At 38.1% G+C, this 15,007-nt stretch overlaps 1 pseudogene; it reads right to left on the reverse strand.

The window, feature by feature from the left end:
* Positions 1-15,007, reverse strand: part of LOC118826312 — a 545,149-nt pseudogene that overhangs the window by 425,449 nt on the left and 104,693 nt on the right.

Consider the following 15,007-nt stretch of genomic DNA (forward strand, 5'->3'; position numbering starts at 1 on the left):
AATGGTGGAATTGGTGATCCTCTTACCATCTTGGCTTCAGAGAGACACTGACACTCTGAGAAGCTCTTTTTATACCCAATCATGTTGTCAATTGACCTAATTAGTGTTAATTGAATAATAATTTTGTACGTAGTTTGACCAGAGGAGGATGGGTCCCCCCATGTGAGCCTTGGTTCCTCCCAAGGTTTCTTCCTCAACTGAGGGAGTTTTTCCTTGCCACTGTCGCCCCTGGCTTGCTCACCTGGAGGATTTACATTTCATGTTGAAACTTTGTTCTAAACGGATTTCTGTGAAGCTGCTTTGTGACAACATCAGTTGTAAAAAGCGCTATACAAATAAATTTGATTTGATTTGATTTGAATTGGTCTTCCAGCTGTTCGTTATATGCTCAATTTCCTTTTTCCAGCCACTTATTGCTACTTGTCCCAACTTTTTTGGGATTTGTTGACGCCATGAAATTTTGAAACAACATATTTTTCCCTTAAAATGATACATTCTCTCAGTTTAAACTTTTGATCTGTGATTTGTGTTCTATTCTGAATAAAATATTAGATGTTGGCACCTCCACATCATTGCATTCAGTTTTTATTCACAATTTGTTTAGTGTCCCAACTTTTTTGGAATCCGGTTTGTAGATTTATTCACAAATGAGCTCTATTGATTTATGCTCATGAGCCTAGGAGAGACTTTTGACATGAGGTTTTCAAACAAAGCATATACTGACATACAAAAGCTTCCTTTTTATAGATATGCTTATATCTTTAAAAAGTAACGCTTGAGTGTTGAGTGTGTTATCTTTGGAAAGCAGTTAAATACACAATGAAAAAAACGAGGCACAATCCATGACCCTGACTGCAGCATGTTGTTTTCAAAAATACAATTTGTGAAGAGAATAGGTCATATTAGCTTTTGAACTTCTCCGACTAAATGTGCTTAAACAAACTGTTCACATTTAAAGGTCTAGTTAGTAATTATGGGGAAAGATTGTTTATGTTTAAACTCAAGAGCAAAACAAATATAACCCTCCCTTCAGTGTTCCTTCAGAAATGCCACCACCAAATTCATGGCCACACAATGCCAAGGTGAACGATACTGGGCTGGCAAACTTTTATTTGTTTATTTATTTTACATCTTCACTGCCATAAAACCCTTTGCAAACGTTGTACGGACAAATACCATGATATAACATTAAAGTGAAGAATGACACAGCAAAAGAAATATTGTAACTAACATGAGATGAGGTTGTAGGTTAGTAGATCATCGCTAAAATTGCTGCTGTGAAGTTAAGCAGGTGTGCTTAGCTATATCACACATTAGCAAACCGGACAAAATAATAGTGACCTATTTCTTCTGTGCAATAGCAAAAATCAGTTGATGTTACACACCTGTCAAGCAGAAACCTCCTCATCCCTTTTCTTCTTTCAGCTCTCCATGAGTCGGCTTTTTTTAATTTTCTTGTTTCATCTTAAATGGTGCTGCATTTACATTCTGTTGCTTGAATGGGAAAATTTGAAAAAAAGTCAGCAAGTGGCAAGTCAGAGAGACCAACTCTCTCTTTTTTAGATATTTGTGAACTTGAAATCCTTTGCAAACATTGTACGGACAAATACCATAATATAATGTTTAAGCAATGCGTAATTGCTTAATGTAACAGCTATATTATGGGTTACTGTCACTACAAGTCCTGCTGTGAAGCCAATAAGTTGGTATTAGCTTTCACAAACATGTCAAGCCAAAAGAGAGCAACTTCCTCATCCCTTTTCATGCCTTTCAACTCTTCAGGAAACTGAGGTCAACAAATTTTTGCCAGCTTCTTGTTTGAATTTTTCCATTCCACCTTAAGTGGTATACCTGTTGTTGTTGTTGTTGTTGTTGTTGTTGTTGTTGTTGTTATAATGCCTCAGGTGGCAGAATATAACTGCTGCACCATTTAAGACAAGCCAACTTTAGACTCATCAAATCTCTGAAGTCTCTTCACTGTGAAAAGCCTGTGTATACTCTGCCATTAAGACCTTACTTGTTGATCACAAAAACAGTCAGGGCAAAGAGTTGGCCTTTTGGACCATATTGGCATGTGTATGGAAAATATAATGGAGTTTAAATCACCAATCACCACAGTTCTCAGGGGTGCCTATAAAGATTTTGGTCCCTTACATTTAACCCTGTGCATCAGTCTGTCTTTGCTGGTCCTACATCAACCAGACAAAATAACCATGTTTACATTTACAGCATTTAGCAGAGCTTATCCAGAGCAACTTACAAAAAGTGCTTTGTCTATCTAGAGAAAGTAACTTTTGCTAGTTACCAGTAGGTTAGAGAGAAACCTAGTCCTGAGCTCAGATACTGCTAGAAACAAAAGTCTATACCTACAGAAAAAAGGAACAGAGTTCAACACAGCGCAGTACAATACAATACATTTCAATAAGTGCAGTACAGTACATTACAATGACTACTTATCTCAGTGCTCATTTAAGTGCTGTATAAAGGGATGTGTCTTCAGTCTGCGTTTGAAGAACAAGAGAGACTCTTCTGTTTGGACAGCCAGTGGAAGTTCGTTCCACCACCTGGGTGCCAGTACAGAGAACAGTTTTCCACGTCTTGAAGGATGGCGGGTCAAGCCAAACTGTACTCAAAGCTTGAAGGGCTCGTGGTACAGTTAGAGTTTTGACCATTGCCATCAAGTAGGGAGGAGCTGGTCCGTTTTTGGCTTTGTAGACAAGCATCAGAGTTTTAAATCTGAGGCGTGCAACTACAGGAAGCCAGTGAAGGAAACGCAGCAGTGGGATGACGTGACTGAAAATAGGGAGATTGAAGACAAGCCATGCTGCTGCATTCTGGATGAGTTGCAGTGGCTTGATGGCCTGTGTAGGAAGACCAGCCAAGAGCGAGTTGCAGTAGTCAAGCCTTAAGATGACAAGAGACTGAATTAGCACCTGGGTGGCCTCTCGAGTGAGAAAGGGCTTGGATCCTCTGGATATTGTACAGGAGAAATCTGCACGACCGAGTTAGATTCGCGATATGAGCCGAGAACGATAACTGGCCATCCAGAATTACACCAACTTGACCGACTTCTTGTCTCTACAGATGGAACAATCAGTGCTCTCGGATGAGATGGCAAGATCATGATGAGGACCCGTAGTTGCAGGGATGAATAGCAGCTCAATCTTGCTAGGATTGAGCTTCAGGTGGTGAGCTGCCATCCATGAAGAGATGTCAGTCAGACATGCCAAGATGCTACTGAAAAGCTGTGTGTCAGAAGATGAGAAACAAAAGCATTGGTTGAGTGTCACGAGCATAGCCATGAAGCCATGAGAGGATATTACATCCCCAAGAGAGCTAGTGTAAAGAGAAAAGAGAAGAGGACCCAGCACTGAGCCTTGTGGGACACCAGTGGAGAGCCTGCATGGAGAGGATGTGGACCTGCTCCATGTCACCTGATAAGAGTGACCCTCCAGATAGGACTTGAACCACTTCCACACAGAGCCAGTGATTCCAAGGTTGGTGAGGACGTCCAGAAGGATTGTATGGTTGACCGTGTCAAAAGCTGCTGAGAGAAAGAAGAATCAGGACAGATGACAGTTTGGCTGATCTTGCTGACTGGAGCTTCTTGGTCACTACTATAAGAGCGGTTTCTGTTGAGTCCCCCAGTTTGAAGCCAGACTGGTTGAGGTCCTGGAGCTGGTTCTGTGTGAGAAAGAGAGACAGTTGATTATAGACTGCATGTTCAAGAATTAGGCCAAAACAGGCCAAGGTCAGTTCCAAAACAGTACAAAACCAAAAATACACCGACATAACAAAGTTAAAGGGAGAGAGCGTAAGGCAGAGACAAAACCAACAGGCAATAAATCAATGCACAAGAAAAATGCTTGACAATGCTAAGCACCTTACTGGGTTATTAATAAAGAATAAAGCAGATGCTGTAACTTCCAGATTAACAAAGCAAGGTAAGACTAATTTATTTACATATTATCTTTCATGCACTGAAAGTATTTTTGGCCAAACTTCTAACCTGTGGCCGTGCTGGAGAGTTCTCTCCATCTACTGCCTGAAGGATGATAATGAAAAAAGGATCTCTCACTACACTACAAATAATACTCTATATTGTGAGTCTTTTCCCATGCAAATTACATAAATCAGGAAACTTGAGATTATTTGAGAGAACACTGTCCAAACAATATTCAGGAGCCCAGCTTCTTAAATGCTATTATGAGGAAAGAACACAGTTGATTTTTTTCAGGGAAACCAATACACTTTTGTTAATAAGCAACCAAATGTAAAGAAGAAACAAGAACAAAAATGACAATAAATGAAACATGGTACCACTTCTTGAACTAAGTCAAGACAAGACTTTAAGATTTAAGAACCACAAAACTACTTGCAGCTTAGCTTCGGATTTACTACTCTTAAGAGCATTGAATTTATTGACCTAGAGTACGAATTTGCAGATATGAAGACTAGAACTGAGCCATATTTTACTTATTTCACTCTGTAAAGGTGAAATTATCCATCAAGGTCTTTTGCTGTCTTTTCAAGGTCTTATTTCTCCTTTTAATGAGCAACTCCAGTGAGTTAAACTCATCTTTTCTCATGCTAGTCAGTGTGAGTTAGCATGTAATGCTGTTGACTATAAAAGAGTAGGGTGAAAACTGTTCAAACGGTTTATTATTAGAAAGAACGAAAGAAAGAAAAAAAAAAGCCAGTTGGAGTTGTGATTGTACTATGTTTTGGTTTTGTAAATGATTTCAGGTTAATGTTTTTATAAGTATTCTTTGGAAAGCAGAATGCTAGCGCTCAGATTTGTTAAGAGCAAACTACATAGTTAAATTTGTCTGTACTGTAATTCGACGCCTAACGTACAAATTTACTACAGGAATTGAAGAATGAATTTTCAGCTGTAAGGTCTTTAGAATTGATATTGAAGAAATTCGTAAGATGTCAATAGTAGAATGTTCAATATGTAAAGCATTTTTTCACTGTATAGAAGCAAAATGTTTGCTATTCACAGAATCTTCTGTAATGAATCTACATAAGAATTACTTGCTGAGAAGTTGAGTAGTAATGGTTGTATTTTTATATGTAGATTTGTTTTTTTTTTGCATTGAGTTTGGATCCTTCAAGCACGCACGCGCATCAGACTGTGAGTGAGACCAGAACGGCGAGGCAGGACCATATGTTGAAAGCCGCCTGCCTTGCGTGTTGTTCCTTCATGGGCAGGGACATAACAGGAGAAACAGATAAGCTTTTCCTTACGAACTGAACTGAGATTCATCCCAAAGAAAAGAAAAGAAGCTGCATACACACATATTCACATAAAAGCTGCATAGCAGTCTTGAGCTTCAGATTTAAATTCATAGACAGTGAAGCTGAAGAGCTTTTAATATTTTTTTTTGCCCATTTTTATTTCTTTGTTCTTTGTGTAACTATTTGTTTCCTTGTTTTGTATATGGCTATTGAGCTAACAATATATTCATTTTTGTCATTTTCTTCCAAGCCTTTGTCGCATCTCATTCTTTCCATCCTCCTTGTTTCAAACCTGCAAACATGACCAAAGTGGATTTCTCCATACCAGTGAGAGGGTTACACTAAAAAAAACACCTCGTGGTTAATTGGCAACAGATCAGTAACACGATTGGGTGTAAAAAGAGCATCTCAGAGAGGCTGAGTCTGTCAGAAGATAAGGAGGGCTTCACCACTCTGTGAAAGACTGCGCGAGCAAATAGTGCAACAATTCAAGAATAACGTTTTTTAACATAAATTAGCAAACAACTTTTGCTTTTCATCATCTACAGTACATAATAACATTAAAAGAGGCAGAGAATCTGAAGAAATCTCTGTATGTAAGGGACAAAGCTGAAAACCAGTATTTGCTGGCTGTGATCTTTGAGACCTCAGGCGGCACTGCATTAAAAACAGACATGATTCTGAAAAACACTGTCTGAAAAAAGTTGATGCATTCATAAATGCCAGTTAAAACGCAAAGACGGAACCACATATAAACAGGAATCAGAAATGCCACCAACTTCTCTGGGCCCAAGCTCATTTAAAGTGGAGGGGAAGTGGAAAAGTGTCCTGTGGTCTGACAAACCAACATTTGAAATTCTTTTTTGAAATCATGGATACTGTGTCCTCTGAGCTTGTTATCAGAGCACAGTTCAAAAGCCAGCATTATTGATGGTATGGGGGGGGGCATTAGTGCACATGGCATGGGTGACTTACACCTCTGTGAAGGCAACATTAATGCTGAATGATATATACATGTTTTGGCAACGTGCTGCATCCAGACAATGTCTTTTTCAGGGAAGGCCTTGATTATTTCAGCAAAACAATGTAAAACCACATTCTGTGTGGATTACAACAGCATTGCTCCGTATTAAAAGAGTCTGAGTGCTAAACTGGCCTGCCTGCAGTCCAGACCTGTCACCCACTGAAAACAAATTGGTCGCCTTATGAAATAAAACATACGACAAAGGAGACCCTGAACTGTTGAGCAGCTGCAATCCTATGTTAAGCAAGAATGGGAAAACTCACTTTCTAAACTACAGTAGTTGGTCTTCTCAGTTGCCAAACATTTACAGTGTTGTTAAAAGCAAAGATGATGAAACACAGTGGTAAACATGCCCCCGTCTCAACTTTTTTGGAACATGTTGTTAACATCAAATTTAAAATGGGCATATATTTTTTCAAAAAACAATAAAATTTCTCAGTTTCAACATTCGATTTGCTGTCTTTGTACTATTTTCAATGAAATATAGGGTTTCAATGATTTCCACATCATTGTATTCTGTTTTTATATACATTTTGAACGAAGGCCAAACTTTTTTGGAAATGGGGTTGCATAAAAATGAGAAAAGCTAAAAAGTATTGTGAAGAAGGAGAAGCACTGTCTATAATTAGTTTGTGAGACAGAATAAGCAATGCTTGTGATTAATTAGTTTGAGTCTGTGCTGGCAACATGATCATCAGAAAGACAAGTGGTATGCAAGTGAGGCATTTTGCTCAGCATTACACAAAATGGTCCAGTATCAGTCCAGTATCAATGATCCTGATCAAGGCTGATTAAGCAACAGGATGGGCAGTTGTTCAGCTCGGCAAAGAACATACAGACAGTTCTGTTAGGAGTGACTGAGAACAGTGGATAGTGTTAACACAGCAGTGATTCTGGCAGGCTGAGCTATTACAGACTAACTAAATAGCAGAGCCAGAAGGTAGCAACGACATGACAGCTCCCTGAGATGTCAGTGCCCCTCTGCTTCACCATCAACAAACTTGAGTGAATACAAGAAAGGAGCAGGACGGCAGCACCTACATACTCAGTTTACCATAACACTCTATGTCAATGAACCCCCAGATCTGCAACTTTCATCTACCAGGAAAAATTAATTACCAAAGGCTCGACTAAACAAGTAGGTTTATAGTCAAGACATAAAGACTGAGGCTGTGTCTGAGTCTTGAACACTGACATGAAGGTTATTCCAAAGCTGGGGGACTTTATATGAAAAGGCTATATCTCAGTTGTTCCCTTATTAATTTTAGGTACTAATAGTAAGCTGGCACCTTATGATTTCAGTAGGCATGGCGGTTCATAATAAGAAATAAATTCACTCAGCTACTGAGTCATGGGGCTGTTTAGAGCTTTCTATGTCATTAGAAGAAATCTGTACTCAATGCAGAATTTAACTAGCAACTAAAGTTAGGTTGATAAAAGTGGGCTCATATGGTCAAACTCTCTGGTTGTTGCAAGAATTCTGTCCTGGGTGAATGTGATTCCTATGCAAGTATCTATTTAGTGGTTGTGCCAGAATTTTTTCTAAAATCTTTGACATAAAGGGAAGATTTAAAATAGATCTATAATTGGATAGCTTGCAAGGGTCAAGATTATGTTTCTTAATTAGATAATTACTGCTAATTGAAAAGTTTTTGGTATATACACTATATTGACAAAAGTATTCATTCATCCATCCAAAACATTAAATTCAGGTGTGCCAATCACTTCCATGGCCACAGGTGTATAAAACCAAGCACCTAGGCATGCAGACTGCTTCTACACACATTAGTGAAAGAATGGGTCGCTCTCAGGAGCTCAGTGAATTCAAGCGTGGTACTGTGATACAATGCCACTTGCGCAACAAGTCCAGTTGTGAAATTTACTCGCTACTAAATATTCCACAGTCAACTGTCAGTGGTATTATAACAAAGTGGAAGCGATTACGAATGACAGCAACTCAGCCAGTACGTGGTAGGCCACATAAAACGAGCGGGGTCAACGGATGCTGAGGCACATAGTGCACAGAGGTCGCCAACTTTCTGCAGAGTCAGTCGCTACAGACCTCCAAACTTCATGCAGCCTTCAGATTAGCTAAAGAGCAGTGCGTAGAGAGCTTCATTAAATGGTTTCCCATGGCCGAGGAGCTGCATCCAAGCCTTACATCAACAAGCACAATGCAAAGCGTCGAATGCAGTGGTGTAAAGCGCCGCCACTGAGCAGTGGAGACGTGTTCTCTGGAGTGATGAATCACGCTTCTCTGTCTGGCAATCCGATGGACGAGTCTGGGTTTGGCGGTTGCCAGGAGGTACTTGTCTGACTGCATTGTGCCAAGTGTAAAGTTTGGTGGAGGGGGATTATGGTGTGGGGTTGTTTTTCAGGAGTTGGGCTAGGACCCTTAGTTCCAGTGAAAGGAACTCTTAATGCTTTAGCAGACCAAGAGATTTTGGATAATTTCCCAACTTTATGGGAACAGTTTGGGGATGGCCCCTTCCTGTTCCAACATGACTGCGCACCAGTGCACAAAGCAAGGTCCATAAAGACATGGATGAGCAAGTTTGGTGTGGAAGAACTTCACTGGCTTGCACAGAGTCCTGACCTCAACCCAATAGAACACCTTTGGGATGAATTAGAGCAGAGACTGCAAGCCAGGCCTTCTCATCCAACGTCAGTGTCTGACCTCACAAATGTGCTTCTGGAAGAATGGTCAAAATTGCCATAAACACACTCCTAAACCTTGTGGAAAGCCTTCCCAGAAGAGTTGAAGCTGTTATAGCTGCAAAGGGTGGGCCGACATTATATTAAACCCTATGGATTAAGAATGTCATGTCACTCAAGTTCATATGTGTGTGATGGCAGATGAGCGAATACTTTTGTCAATATAGTGTAGATAAGGCTAAGAAATGAGATTAATGTCGATGGAAGAGGTTGGCTATTTCTGGAAAAAAAAATCTTTGGACAAGCTATTTTCTGCTTTATTCTTTTACTTTTTAGTGGAGCCATTTTAATTACAGTAGAAGAAAAGTATCTTCTAAGCATTCAATCATAATATCTAATTCAGTAGGTTCCAATGAAGAGCCGATAGAAGCTGACAGATCTGGGAGGTTTTTGATAAAGCTGCTGGCCGTGGAGGACTTTACAGTATATTTGACATGTTAGCATGGGGATGAACATATTATGTTTAAAGTGGATTTTGTACAAGATTATTTGATCACCTAAGACTACTGTGCTCTGGGACTGAATGGTTAAATGATATGTGTTTACACCAAAGATTAAAATAAAGTCCAGAATTGCATGTTGACTGAGCAAAAGAATTGGTGAAACAAACTTTTCAAGGTTTTCTGAATTTTTATTTAATTGGGGAAAAAAGTCTCAATTCAGTGGAACAAATGTGGATGTGATTTTGTATTATTGCTATAATTTCACTTTCTTTTACTAGTTATCTGCAATCTTGGGGGAGTAGCTTGTGAAATTCTGCAATCAGTTCTACAATCTCCTCCCTGAAAGTGCTGGACCTGATAACCTGCAGGATTCAGGAGTAGAGCTGCTCAAAGAGTTCAACAGGTAAACTGGCCACACTCAGGTGATCTTTCTGCAATTAAATCTTTAATAATAAACACTGCTGTATATAATATATTTCAGCAATGAACCCTCAGGCATTCTTGCAGTGAAATGTGTCATTTTTTAATGATTAATTTGCTTTACACATGAATTGCATAGATTTATATATTTTCTAAATGAGAGGTGGAGTGACCTTGTTCTTAGCATAAACTCTGAAAACAAATGCCCTCTTCTCCAGCAGCATTTCCTACTCATATTGAGGTAAATTGCAAAAAATATTTTACTGTAATGGGTCATTCACAAGAATGATATGAAGCATTTTGCATATTTGTTTGAATTTGATTTAAGCACTTATTAACCCTTGTTTTTCATCCAATTCTACAGCAGCACATTTGGATCTTTTACTCTCATCTCATCTGAACTATAATCACCCAGGAGAGTCTGGAGTGAAACTCTGATCTCTGATCTACTGGAGGATCCACACTGGAAAACAACATTTTTTGGACTGTTTTGAATGAATTTCTTTTATTCATGCAATGCTCCTAGGACATACCAGTTCTACTATATTTTTGTAAGTAGCTGATGTGGGGATCTAGGTTTGAAGATATTTAGAGATCAGAACTTACAATCAATCCTAATAAATATAGAGGTATTTAAATTTATTCAGACTCATGTGGCACCAAATTTGCAGAGGCTAGAGTTCCCAGCGAGCTTCAGCAAAACACGAGTGGCGACTAACTGAGACTAGATAAATGCATGCCTAACTGGATGAAATCCAGGAATTCTGAACAAATCTTCACGGTTTTGTTAAGGATTTTGCTAAGACAGCTGCAGTCCTGCACCAACTGCTGGATGATGTCATTAAGACTTCTTCATGGTGTAGAGCCTATCTTGTGCCTTAATAATGGACTGGAAGCTGTGAGCTGTGAGAAAGCTAACCAACTAAAAAGTAAGTTAGTTTTTTATCTTCAGTTTTAGCATTTGCTAACTGTACCAAACTATTTATTTCAGAGACTGATGCTAGTCATCAGGGTTAATGTACAGTCTTATCCCAATAAAATGAGGCCAGTAGTCTACATTAGTCACTCAATGAAGGGATCTGATCACAATAAGGAGAATTATAGTTTCATGAAATTGGGGTTTTAAGTACTGATTAAAAGTGACAAGATGTTTTTGCTGATTAATATTGTGGAAGGTCATTTACAGAATCCTTGTTTTGTAGCATTAGATTTTGCTTGTTGAATTGGATGGTGTAAATGTAAGCTGAAATATTTTGGATGTTTCCACAATGGCAATTAATGTGCTCTTATTTCTTTCTTAAAAGGACAACCACTGTTTCTGCTGATTATTTATTTACTGTGTTTTACTGTGTTATATATTTTGTTTCCTTATGTCTCTTTCTCCTAGGTTTGATTTGTTTAGTATTTCAGTCTTTTTATTAGTATGGTTTTTAGTATTTTTACTGTTTTGATATCATTGGCTATAGTTTTATGGGTATTTTCTGTTTGTCTCTAAGTCAACGGAGTCCCTTTGACTCTTATTCAAAAAAGGTCTAGATCGCAAGAGACCCCCCCCCACTCCTGGTGCCCATTGGGACTGCAATAGTGGTGATTATATAGACATTGATAATGACTCAGTTATAGGTGTTGGGCTTTCTGTCTTTTTTTAGGTCCTTTGCAGGTGTCTCAGACAGGTGGTCTGGGTAGCACATCTGACCTTCTTCTGCATAGAGATGAGTAGTTGTTTTTTGCACATAGCTAAAATACAGGCTAAGCAACACTAGTGTGCAGCTTTTAGTTAAAGTGATGTACACTTTACATCTAGCATGACTGGATGGGTGGTAAACATTTAATAAAGCTGTAAGAGTTGAGGATAAATTAAACATATTAATTACTGTTTTAGAAAACAAGAACAAAATTAATAATAATAATAATAATAATAGAATACAATAACAAAATTATTAATAATAATAATAATAATAATAACAACAATAATACTAGAATGAAGTACACTTGGTCAGGGCAAACAAGTACACTAGGACAGCATGCAAAAACATAAACAGAATTATTATAGAAGAACTTAAAATTAGTTAAGTACTTATTTTAGTCTATTAGAATTCCTACAGTGACATACAAACATGGTTAATAATTGACATCATTTAATAATAATGCAATTGGCAAAAAGACAGAAGTAATGCAGGATATATATTGTGAAGGGCATTTCTAATAAAGACAAGAAAACAGCATCACAATGTTTTTTAAATGGACATCTCCAACTAAGACCAAGATTACATGAGATTATATAGTTTCCCAGCAGATTGTTGGGACATTTTATTGGTCAACAGGCAACAAAGAAGTTACAAATCACTGGTTTCACATAATTGTGATATGAACAAAACAAGAGAGTGTTAACCTATATGCATAATAAATAAGAAGCAAGGAAACACTTATATGGACATTGCATATTTGGTATCTTCAGGATAAAAGAGGTTACAACTTAAAGGCCATTAAACAAAGATTCAACTAGCTAGGCTTCGACTGAGGAAACAGATAAAACCTATGCCTGATTTGTAAGGAGTAGTTGATTTGATACAACCCAGCACATTCCTTGCAGACACAAGCGAGAACAGAGGAATTCACTTCGAATTTATGCGTAACATATAAAATTTATAACATGCATATATTATGAAGGTACAAGTGGTATGACTAGCTATATGAATCAGCTGTCATATGTGAAATTACTGTTTCTGTAACCATAATAATTACTTAAAAAATGCCAAATTAGCATACAAAATAAACCTGAAATGAACACCAGGAGAACAATTACTTAACTTTACTGTTACACCAAAAAATGGTTCTATGGTGTCACAGCAGCAAAAGATAAACCACCCTGCCCACCTTGGAGAGATTAAGCAGGCAAAAACTTTTTACTTATATTCAAGATTGTTCTTGGGTTTATGACTGAGAGGCCTAAGCAATAGTGTCTGTCCTTAGAAGATTTTAACAGGAATCAAAGGAGTATTTCCCAGTGCACTTTTAAAATTGAGAAGCTTTCATTTCTTATCCTGTCTGATTGAAGAACATGTGACAAATGAGAACCTGGCTGAGTTCAAATTGGGCTCAGCCTGAGGGTTGGAGCCAAAAATCGGACTCAGATGTTGGTGCTTGAAAATCAACCACAGTTCTCTCATGCGATAACTGGGCAAAATTCATATATCCAAATAATGCAACTGGTGCAAATCAAATAAAATAATACAACTCACTCTAAAAGATTAATGATTTTAGAATTTATTTGAAATGTTTATATATTTTGCATACAATTTGGGAAAAAGAATGAATTACATATGTATATACAACATCAACACAGATAGTGGGGGAAGGGATCCTTTTAAATGATACAATGTTCATCATCGTCTTATGGCTGGCTGAGTGCTGTCATTGTCCCTATGGAAAATTATTCAGAGCATTTCTAGGCAACATCTTTTGAATTACAGCATCATTTGAATTAAAGCATTTAAATTCTGTAGGGGAGTTGACTCTTCCTTGGTTTAGTGAAGACCGAAGTGATGAAATGAAGAGAACAATGCAGGGTGTAGATTCACCACACAGCAAACACCTAAAACAGCACAAGAAACAAAAGAAAGAAAAATGGCAATACCACAAAAAATGTACAGTAGATGTCACAAACCACTGAAGGGATAAATAACTGTCTATTAACATTGTCCCTTGGGGAGGCACTTAATACACCAGCAGTTAAACATCATGAACCTTCAGAGAGTGACTGTTCATAACATGTCTTCATCCTTTAGCAACCACCCACCATGTGAGAATCAGTTGCATCCTGACTCTTATTGGGCTGCTGCCTGTAACTTGCCACAAAAAAGTATACAGATTTTCAGATGAATTAATCTACATTACATGATCAAGAGTATGTGGACACCCAAACATCCCACCCTGTTGAATCTCATTCTAAAAACACTAATATTGGCATTAATATGCTGTCAGTCCTGCAGGTCTAGCAGGTCAGGAATTTGACAAACTATGTGATCTCTGAGCAACAACCAATGTATGACCAGAGATTGCCCATTTGTCCAGCAAACTGAACTGTAATTTCAATATACATATGAGACCCATTAAACCTGCCTGCTCAAGACTAAATAATGTTTTAGTAAATAATATACATAATTTGGTTAATTAAGAAAGAGTAAAGTAGGCAATTAGATCTGCTTGCCATGTGTTTTTTGGCCATGTTCAGATTGACAGGCTGAAGTAGCACAAATCTAAATCTTTGCCTTAATTTGATATAGATCTGATGTTTTCAGGACTGTGTGGACACACAGCAGATCTGTCTCTTTGTAGTTTATACAAAACACAGAGCTAACATGAAAAACACTATATCCATCTACATACAGCAGACATAGATGAAGAAAAGGTACTTAAGCCAAACAGCACTTTCTCCTCTCTCTTAGACATACTGCAAGGTCCCAAATACTGTATATTGTGAGTGAAGAAGTGAAAGAGTGTGAATTTATGTTTATTAAGCTAAGTGACAATTTCATGGTCATAATGACAAAGATTACACTTTCACAGTAAAGTCTTCCTTTAATTATAGCTTTAATTTTAACTGAGGCCTAAACAACCCTCCCACGCTTTTTTCTTGATTACTAACCCCCATCAGATCTGCTCCTTCAGACCTAACAATTTGCTAAAAATCCTTATTGCAGGTGGATAAATTCACTCAGTTTAACATTGTTTCACTGTATGTTATAGATTTTGAACAAGGTCGAATGTTTATTTTAGTGACCTCTTAGCCAAAATCCATGTTTGAGCTTCAGCTTCAGCAGTTACTGCTAACTTTGCATTGCAAAACCAGAGACCCTCCCTCAAGTCTGATATGACTGGCTTAAGAGATCTGATAGGTTTGGCTGAACAGTACATTAATCAGTCCTAGTACAGCAGAGCCAGGGCTGCATTAAAGCAGCAGCAACAGTGCCTCCCCCAGACCATGCCCTGCTATTAAAGTATATTGTGAATGAGTATAATATTACAGATCATGATTTGGTCTAGCAATGTACATTTGCAAAACTGGCCTAGGGATGCCCATGTTTGTACTCGATACGAGAAAGATACTAGGAACCAGTGAAGCTGATGGAGGATGTGCATAATGTTTGCAAATCTTTTGGTA

The sequence above is a fragment of the Colossoma macropomum genome, unplaced genomic scaffold (genome assembly GCF_904425465.1).
Source record: "Colossoma macropomum unplaced genomic scaffold, Colossoma_macropomum, whole genome shotgun sequence".
Taxonomy (NCBI): Eukaryota; Metazoa; Chordata; class Actinopteri; order Characiformes; family Serrasalmidae; genus Colossoma; species Colossoma macropomum.